Raw genomic sequence first — 7880 nt, 5'->3', positions numbered from 1 at the left:
GAGAAATACAAATACCAAATGATTTCACTCATATGTGGAGTATAAGAACAAAGAAAAACTGAAGGTACAAAACAGAAGCAGAATCACAGAACCCAAGAATGGACTAACAGTTACCAAAGGGAAAGGGACTGGGGAGGATGAGAGGGAAGAGAGGGATAAGGGCAGGGGAAAAGAAAGGGGGTATTATGATTAGCATGTATAATGTGGGGGGAGCATGGGGAGGGCTGTGCAACACAGAGAAGACAAGTAGTGATTCTACAACATCTTACTACACTGATCGACAGTGACTGTAATGGGGTTTGTGGGGGGGACTTGAAGGGGGGGTAAACATAATGTTCTTCATGTAATTGTAAATTAATGATAACAAAATTTTAAAAAATGTAAGGAGGTTATGTGGGACCATATGACAGAAGAACTAGTAGCTAATTTTACAGTTTGTTCACTGTACTTCCTCATCCACTTTGTTTCAGAAGAAAAACTGTGCAGTGACTTGGGTTAAAGACTGTGATGTTCCTACAAACATAAATTGTTGGAGAGTTCCTTCTGACTTCATATTTCAACTACTTCGGGGTTATTTCTAGGACCTAGATAGGTATTCTTCAGAATCCTGGTTAAGGAGATGTAATAGCAAATGAGTTTGAGAGTTGTTGATATATGGAAACCATAGACCCAAATTAAAGAATGATGTGAGTTTAGTACTTAAAATTTGAATGCAGCAAATCTTTTTTGAGATGTTTTATCAGTTGCCCCTACCAATTTCTCTTAAACTAGATTGGTTTGAGAGTAATGATAATTCTTGTGGCAAGAAGTAAGCACATAAATGGATCTTATGTATATCCATTTTCTCTTCTTTTTTCATGTGGCTAAGGCATTATGGTGTTCTTAGCTAGTATATCTTGATAAGTCAGGAATAGACCACTTGTTGAAGAAAATAATAAAATTGTAACTAAAATAGAAAAAAAATCCCATTAGAAAAAAATAAACATTCTTTTCATTGTCTTTTTTTTTTTGGTGTCCTTAATGTACACTTACATGAACAACATTGTGGTTGCTATACTGCCTTCCCCATGCTCCCCCTACATTATGTGTGCTAATCATAATGCCCCTTTTCCCCTTATCCCTCCCTTCCCACCCATCCTCCCCACTCCCTTCCCTTTGGTAACCACTAGTCCCTTCTTGAAGTCTGTGAGTCTGCTGCTGTTTTATTATTTTTTTATTAAGATATCATTGATATATAATCTTCTGAAGATTTCACATGAGCAACACTGTAGTTAGTACATTCACCCTATTATCAAGTACCCCCAACACACCCCATTGCAGTCACTGTTCATCAGCAGAGTAAGATGCAATAGTCACTAGTCTTCTCTGTGCTATACTGCCTTCCCCATGCCTCCCCTCCATTATGTGTGCTGACCATAATATCACTTAATCCCCTTCTCCCTCCCTCCCCAACCTCCCTATCCCAGGTGATATCTGATTGTGGTTTTAATTTGCATTTCTCTGATGATTAGTGATGTGAAGCATCTTTTCATGTGCCTGTTGGCCATCTGAATTTCTTCTTTGGAGAAGTGTCTGTTCAGATCCTCTGCCCATTTTTTAATTGGGTTATTTGGTTTTCGGGTGTTGAGGCTTGTGAGTTCTTCATACATTTTTGATGTCAACCCCTTGTCAGATAAGTCATTTACGAATATATTCTCTGATAATGTAGGATGCCTTTTTATTCTACTGATGGGTGTCCTTTGCTGTACAAAAGTTTTTTAGTTTAATGTAGTCCCATTTGTTCATTTTTGCTTTTGTTTCCCTTGCCCAAGGAGATGCATTCAGGAAAAAAGTTGCTCATGTTTACATTCAAGAGATTTTGGCCTGTGTTTTCTTCTAATAGTTTTATGGTTTCATGACTCACATTCAGGTCTTTGATCCACTACAAGTTGACTTTTGTGTACAGAGTTTGACAATAATCCAGTTTCATTCTCTTAAATGTAGCTGTCCAGTTTTGCCAACACCAGTTGTTAAAGAGGCTGTCATTTCCCCATTGCATATCCATGGCTCCTTTATCATATATTAATTGACCATATATCCTTGGGTTTATAACTAGGCTCTCTATTCTCTTCCATTGATGTATGGTTCTGCTCTTCTGCCAGTACCAAATTGTTTTGATTACTGTGGCTTTGTAGTAGAGCTTAATATACAAAGTTGGGGAGCATAATCCTGCCAGCTTTATTTTATCTTCTCATGATTGCTTTGCCCATTTGGGGTCTTTCGTGGCTCCATGTGAGTTTTAGAAGTTTGTTGAAGAATGCTGTTGGTATTTTGACAGGGATTGCATTGAATCTGTAATTGCTTTAGACAGGATGACAATTTTGACAATATTCTTCCTATTCATGAGCACAGGATGTATTTCCACTTATTGGTGTCTTCCTTCATTTCTCTGAAGTGTCTTGTAGTTTTCAGGGTATAGCTCTTTCACCTCCTTGGTTAGGTTTATTCCTAGGTATTTTATTCTTTTTGATGTAATTGTAAGTGGAATTGTTTTCCTGATTTCTCTTTCTGCTAGTTCATCTTCAGTATGTAGGAGTGCCACAGATTTCTTTGCATTAATTTTGTGCCTGCAACTTTGCTGAATTCAATTATTAGTTCTAGTGTTGTAGTGGGTGGATTCTTTAGGGTTTTTTTTATGTACAATATCATGTCATCTGTGAACAGTGACAGTTTAACTTCTTCCTTAGCAATCTGGATGCCTTTTATTTGTTTGTGTTGTCTGATTGCCATATGGGGCAAGGACCTCCAGTACTATGTTGAGTAAAAGTGGGGAGGGTGGGCATCCTTGTCTTGTTTCCTATCTTGGAGGAAAAGCTTTCAGCTTTTTGCTGTTAGGTATGATGTTGGCTGTGGGTTTATCATATATGGCCTTTATTATATTGAGGTTCTTGCCTTCTATACCCATTTTTATTAGTTTTTATCATGAATTGATGTTGAATTTTGTCAAATGCTTTTTCAGCATCTATTGAGATGACCACATGATTTTTGTCCTACTTTTGTTGATGTGGTGTATGATGTTGATGGATTTTTGATATTGTACCATCCTTGCATCCCTGGAATAAATCCCACTTGATCATGATGGATGATCTTTTTCATGTATTTTTTAATTTAGTTTGCTAATATTTTGTTCAGGATTTTTGCATCTATGTTCATCAGGGAGATTGGTCTGTAATTTTTTTTTTTGAGTTGTCTTTGCCTGGTTTGGTGTTGTAGTGATGCTGGCTTCATAGAGTGAGTTTGGATGTATTCCCTCCTCTTCCTCCTTTTGGAAATCTTTAAGGAGGGTCAGTATTAGGTTTCTCTAAATGTTTGATAAAATTCAGCAGAGAAAGCCATCTGCTCCAAGTGTTTTGTTTTTAGGTAGTTTTTTTTATTACTAATTCAATTTCATTGCTGGTAATTATCTGTTCCAATTTTCTGTTTCTTCCTGGGTCAGTCTTGGAAGCTTATAATTTTCTAGAAAGTTGTCCATTTCTTCTAGATTATCCAATTTGTTAGCATATAATTTTTCTTAGTATTCTCTAATAATTCTTTGTATTTCTGTGGTATCTGTAGTGGTTTTTCCATTCTCATTGCTGATTCTGTTTATGTGTGTACACTCTCTTTTTCCTTGAAAAGTCTGGACAGGTGTTAACTATTTAATTTTCTCAAAGAATCAGCTCCTGCTTTCATTGATTCTTATACTTTTTTTCTTCTTGATTTCATTTATTTATTCTCTAATCTTAATTCAGTCCTTTCCACTGACTCTGGGCCTCATTTGTTGTTCTTTTTCTAGTTTCATTAATTGTGAGTTAGACTGTTCATCTGGAGTTGCTCTTCTTTCTTGAGGGAAGCCATTACTGCAGTATACTTTTAGAACTGCCTTCACTGCATCCCATAGATTTTGGGGTATTGAGTTGTTGTTTTCATTTGACTCCATATATTGCTTGATCTGTTTCAATTTGGTTATTGATCCATTATTTATGAGCATGTTGTTAAGCCTCCATGTGTTTGTGGGGTTTTTTGTTGTTTTCTTTGAATAATTTACTTCTAGTTTCATACCTTTGTGGTCTGAGAAGCTGACTGGCATGTTCTCAATCTTCCAAATTTACTGAGGCTCTTTTTGTAGTCTAGTATGTGATCTGTTCTGGAAAATGTCCATGGGCACTTGAGAAGCATGTGTATCCTGCTGCTTTTGGGTAGAGTGTCCTTAGATGTCTGTTAGGTTCATCTGTCCTAATTAATCTGTTGTTCAATGCCTCTGTCTCTTACTAATTTTGTGTCAGGTTGATCTGTCCTTTGGAATGAATGGTGTGCTTAAGTCTCCTAAAATGAATGCATTCTGTCCTATTTCCCCCTTTAGTTCTGTTACTATTTGTTTCACGTATTTGGGTGTTCCTATGTTGGGTGCATAGATATCTATAGTCTTTATATCTTATTGTTGGACCAAACCCTGTATCATTACATAATGTCCTTCTTTGTCTCTTGTTACCTTCTTGGTTTTGAAGTCTATTTTTCTGATACAAGTACTGTATCTCCTGCTTTTTTCTCCCTATTATTTTCATGAATATCTTTTTCCATCCCTTCACTTTTAGTCTGTGTCTTTGGGTTTGAAGTGAGTCTTTTGTAGGCAGCATATAGATCAGGCTTGCTCTTTTATCCATTCTGTAATTTAGGGTGATTATTGATTGATATGTACTTATTGCTATTGCAGGCTTTATATTCATGGTTACCAAAGGTTCAAGGGCAGTTTCTTTACTATCTAAGTTAACTCACTCATTACAGTAGTTCAAACATAATCTAAAGGCTCTTTTTTCTTTCTCCCTTCTTTTTCTTCTCCCTCCACTCTGTTTATGTTAGGTGTCATATCCTGTATTCTTTGTGTATCCCTTGACTGACTTTTAGGGTAGCTGATTTAATTTTGCATTTTCTTAGTAATTAATTAGTCTACTTCCTTTCCTGTGGTTTTATTTTCTCTGGTGACAGCTATTTAGCCTTAGAAGTACTTCCATCTATAGCAGTCCCTTAAAAATACTCTGCAGAGATTGTTTGTGGGAGGTAAATTTCCTCAACTTTTCCTTATCTGGATATTGTTTAATCTCTGCTTCAAATTTAAGTGATAATCTTTACGAGTAGAGTATTCTCAGTTGGAGGCCCTTCTCTTTCATTAAGTATGTCATGCCACTCCCTTCTGGCCTGTAAGCTTGCTGCTGAAAAGTCTCCTGATAGGCTTTCCTTTGTATGTGATCTTTTTTCTCTCTCTGGCTCCTTTTAATATTCTGTCCTTATCCCTGATCTTTGCCATTTTAATTATTATATGTCTTAGTGTTGTCTACCTAGGGTCCTTTGAGTTGGGTGATTTGTGCACTTTCATGGCTTGAGCGACTATTTCCTTCCCCAGATTGGACAAGTTTTCAGCAATTACTTCCTCAAATATGCTTGCTATTCCTTTTCTCTCTTTTTCTTCTTCTGGTACCCCTATAATGTGAATATTGTTCCATTGGGATTGGTCACAGGGTTGTCTTATTATTCTTTCATTCATAGAACCTTTTTTCTCTCTGCCTCAGTTTCTCTGTATTCTCATTCTCTAATTCCTATTCTATTGACTATCTCCTGTACATCTTCTAATCTGCTTTTAAATCCCTCTGGTGTGTGTTGCATTTCAGATACTGTATTTTTCAGATTTCTCTCTCAAAAGTCATTCCTGAGATCTTGAATATTTTTCTGTAGCTCCATGAGCATGTTTATGCTTTTTATTTTGAAATCTTTATCAAGAATATCGGTGATTTCACTTTCACTAAGGCCTCTTTCTGGTGTTTGAGGGATCCTGCTTTGTACAAAATTCTTCTGCTGTTTCATAATTCTAATGATCACTATGAATAATAACTTTGTGTAGGTGGCACCTTCTAGTGCCCAGAAGCTCTACTCTCTGGAGCTACCCAGTATCTGGAGTGATGGTAGGGTCACAGGTGTGCAGCAGTCGCTCCTGTCAGGGGCAAAAAGCTCTTTCTTGCTTCCTGGCTGCAGTGCCTGCATCCACATTCCATCTAAAAACAGCAGAATATACTTCTGAAATGCAAATGGAATGTTCTGCAGGGTGTATCACTTGCTAGGCAATAAAACAAGTCTCAATAAATTTAAGAAGACTGAAATCTTAGCAAGCATCTTTTACAATGGCATTAAATTAAAAATCAAGTACATGGAAAAACACTGTAAAAAACAAACATGTTTAGCTAAACATGTTACTAAACAATCAATAGGTCAACAAAGAAAGAGGAAATTAAAAAATACCTTGAAACAAATGAAAATGGAAACAACATTCCAAAATCTTTTGGACACAGAAAAAACAGTTCTAAGAAAAAAAGTTATTAGCAATACAGGCCTACATCAAGAAAGAATAAAAGCCTTAAGTAAACAATCTTACCTTACTCCCGAACTGAAGAACTAGAAAATAACAGAGCAAACAAAGCCGAAAATTAGTAGAAGGAAGGAAATCATAGCGATTACAGTGGAATTAACTGAAACACAGACTTGAAGAAAACAGTAGAAAAGATCAATGAAATTAATATCTGATTCTTCAAAAAGATAAAATTAGTAAACTTTTAGCCATATTTATCAAAAAAATAAATAAATAAAATCAGAAATAAAAGAGAAATTACAACTGACATCACAAAAATATGAAGGACTATAAGAGATTAGTACAAAAGATTACATGCCAATAAATGGGACAACCTTGAAGAAACGGATAAATCCTTAGAAAGACAATCTTCCAAGACTGAATTAGGAGCAAATAGAATATTTGATTAGACTGCTTACCAGTAATGAAATTGAATAGTAATAATTATAAAAAAAACCTCCCAGCAAAAAAAAGTCCAAGAATAGAAGTCTTCACAGGTGCATTCTACCAAACATTCAAATAAGAGTGTGGATAAAGTGAAGGTTCCTATGGCCAGGATTCCCACCTGTTACTGGTCTACTGTCTCACTACACATGTGTGTACAATACATCATCATTGAATCTATATAAAGAGCTTGGCCCAGTGCTCTGGGCGATAAAGTAGCATGGCTGCAAGGCTGCAGGAGAGCAGAGAGCAGAGGCTGGAGTGGTGGCAGTGCCGAGGACAGAGGCTGCACCCCCTCAGGCAGACAAAAGTGTTATTTTTAACCACTTTGTGAATTATACTGTTCTGCATCCCTGTCAGTCTTTCTTTATTTCACATGCATACCTTTATGTAGAGCAGAAAAAGTATAAAGGATAATTTCTTCCAAGGAGTCCTCTAGTGGTAACACCAAAGATTACAATCAGGAAAAGAAAACTTCCAAGCACCGGGTGAGCTAATGTGAGGAAAATGGAAGTTCCTATTGCCGGGATACTCACCAGAACTTAACTGCTCTGATTTAATTGGCCTGCTGCTAGGCTACTGCTTCCACACCCTAGGCAACAAGCTATTACTGACTGAGTTGTTACATAAAGAAACCTTCCCAGAGGCAGAGATGAGGATTACGGACCTGCATACTGTTGGATGCATGTGATTCTAGTGTCCAACTCTTGCTGGGAGAATAAAGCCAGGTAGAAACCCTTTAACCCCAGGAACATTCCATTGTCATTTCTTGGTCTCACTGAACACATAGTGAACTTTCCTGGGGCTGAAACCCTCAGGCAAGACAGCTGAGTAGTAGTACTCGGCCCTTTGAGTTTAAGATGTAATCTTCCAAAAAGGGGTAAACTCATTAATATTTCTATTTAGTGGAATTCTTTAGGAAGCAATTTTATAATAATATCACTATCTAAGTTACAAAGCTTCAAAAACACTGAGCTTCAAGACTGGTAGATCAGGTTAACTACAAAAATATTAAAAGGGA

The sequence above is a fragment of the Manis pentadactyla genome, chromosome 3, assembly GCF_030020395.1.
Source record: "Manis pentadactyla isolate mManPen7 chromosome 3, mManPen7.hap1, whole genome shotgun sequence".
NCBI classification, from domain to species: Eukaryota; Metazoa; Chordata; class Mammalia; order Pholidota; family Manidae; genus Manis; species Manis pentadactyla.
Note: the sequence above shows the minus strand (reverse complement) of the source record.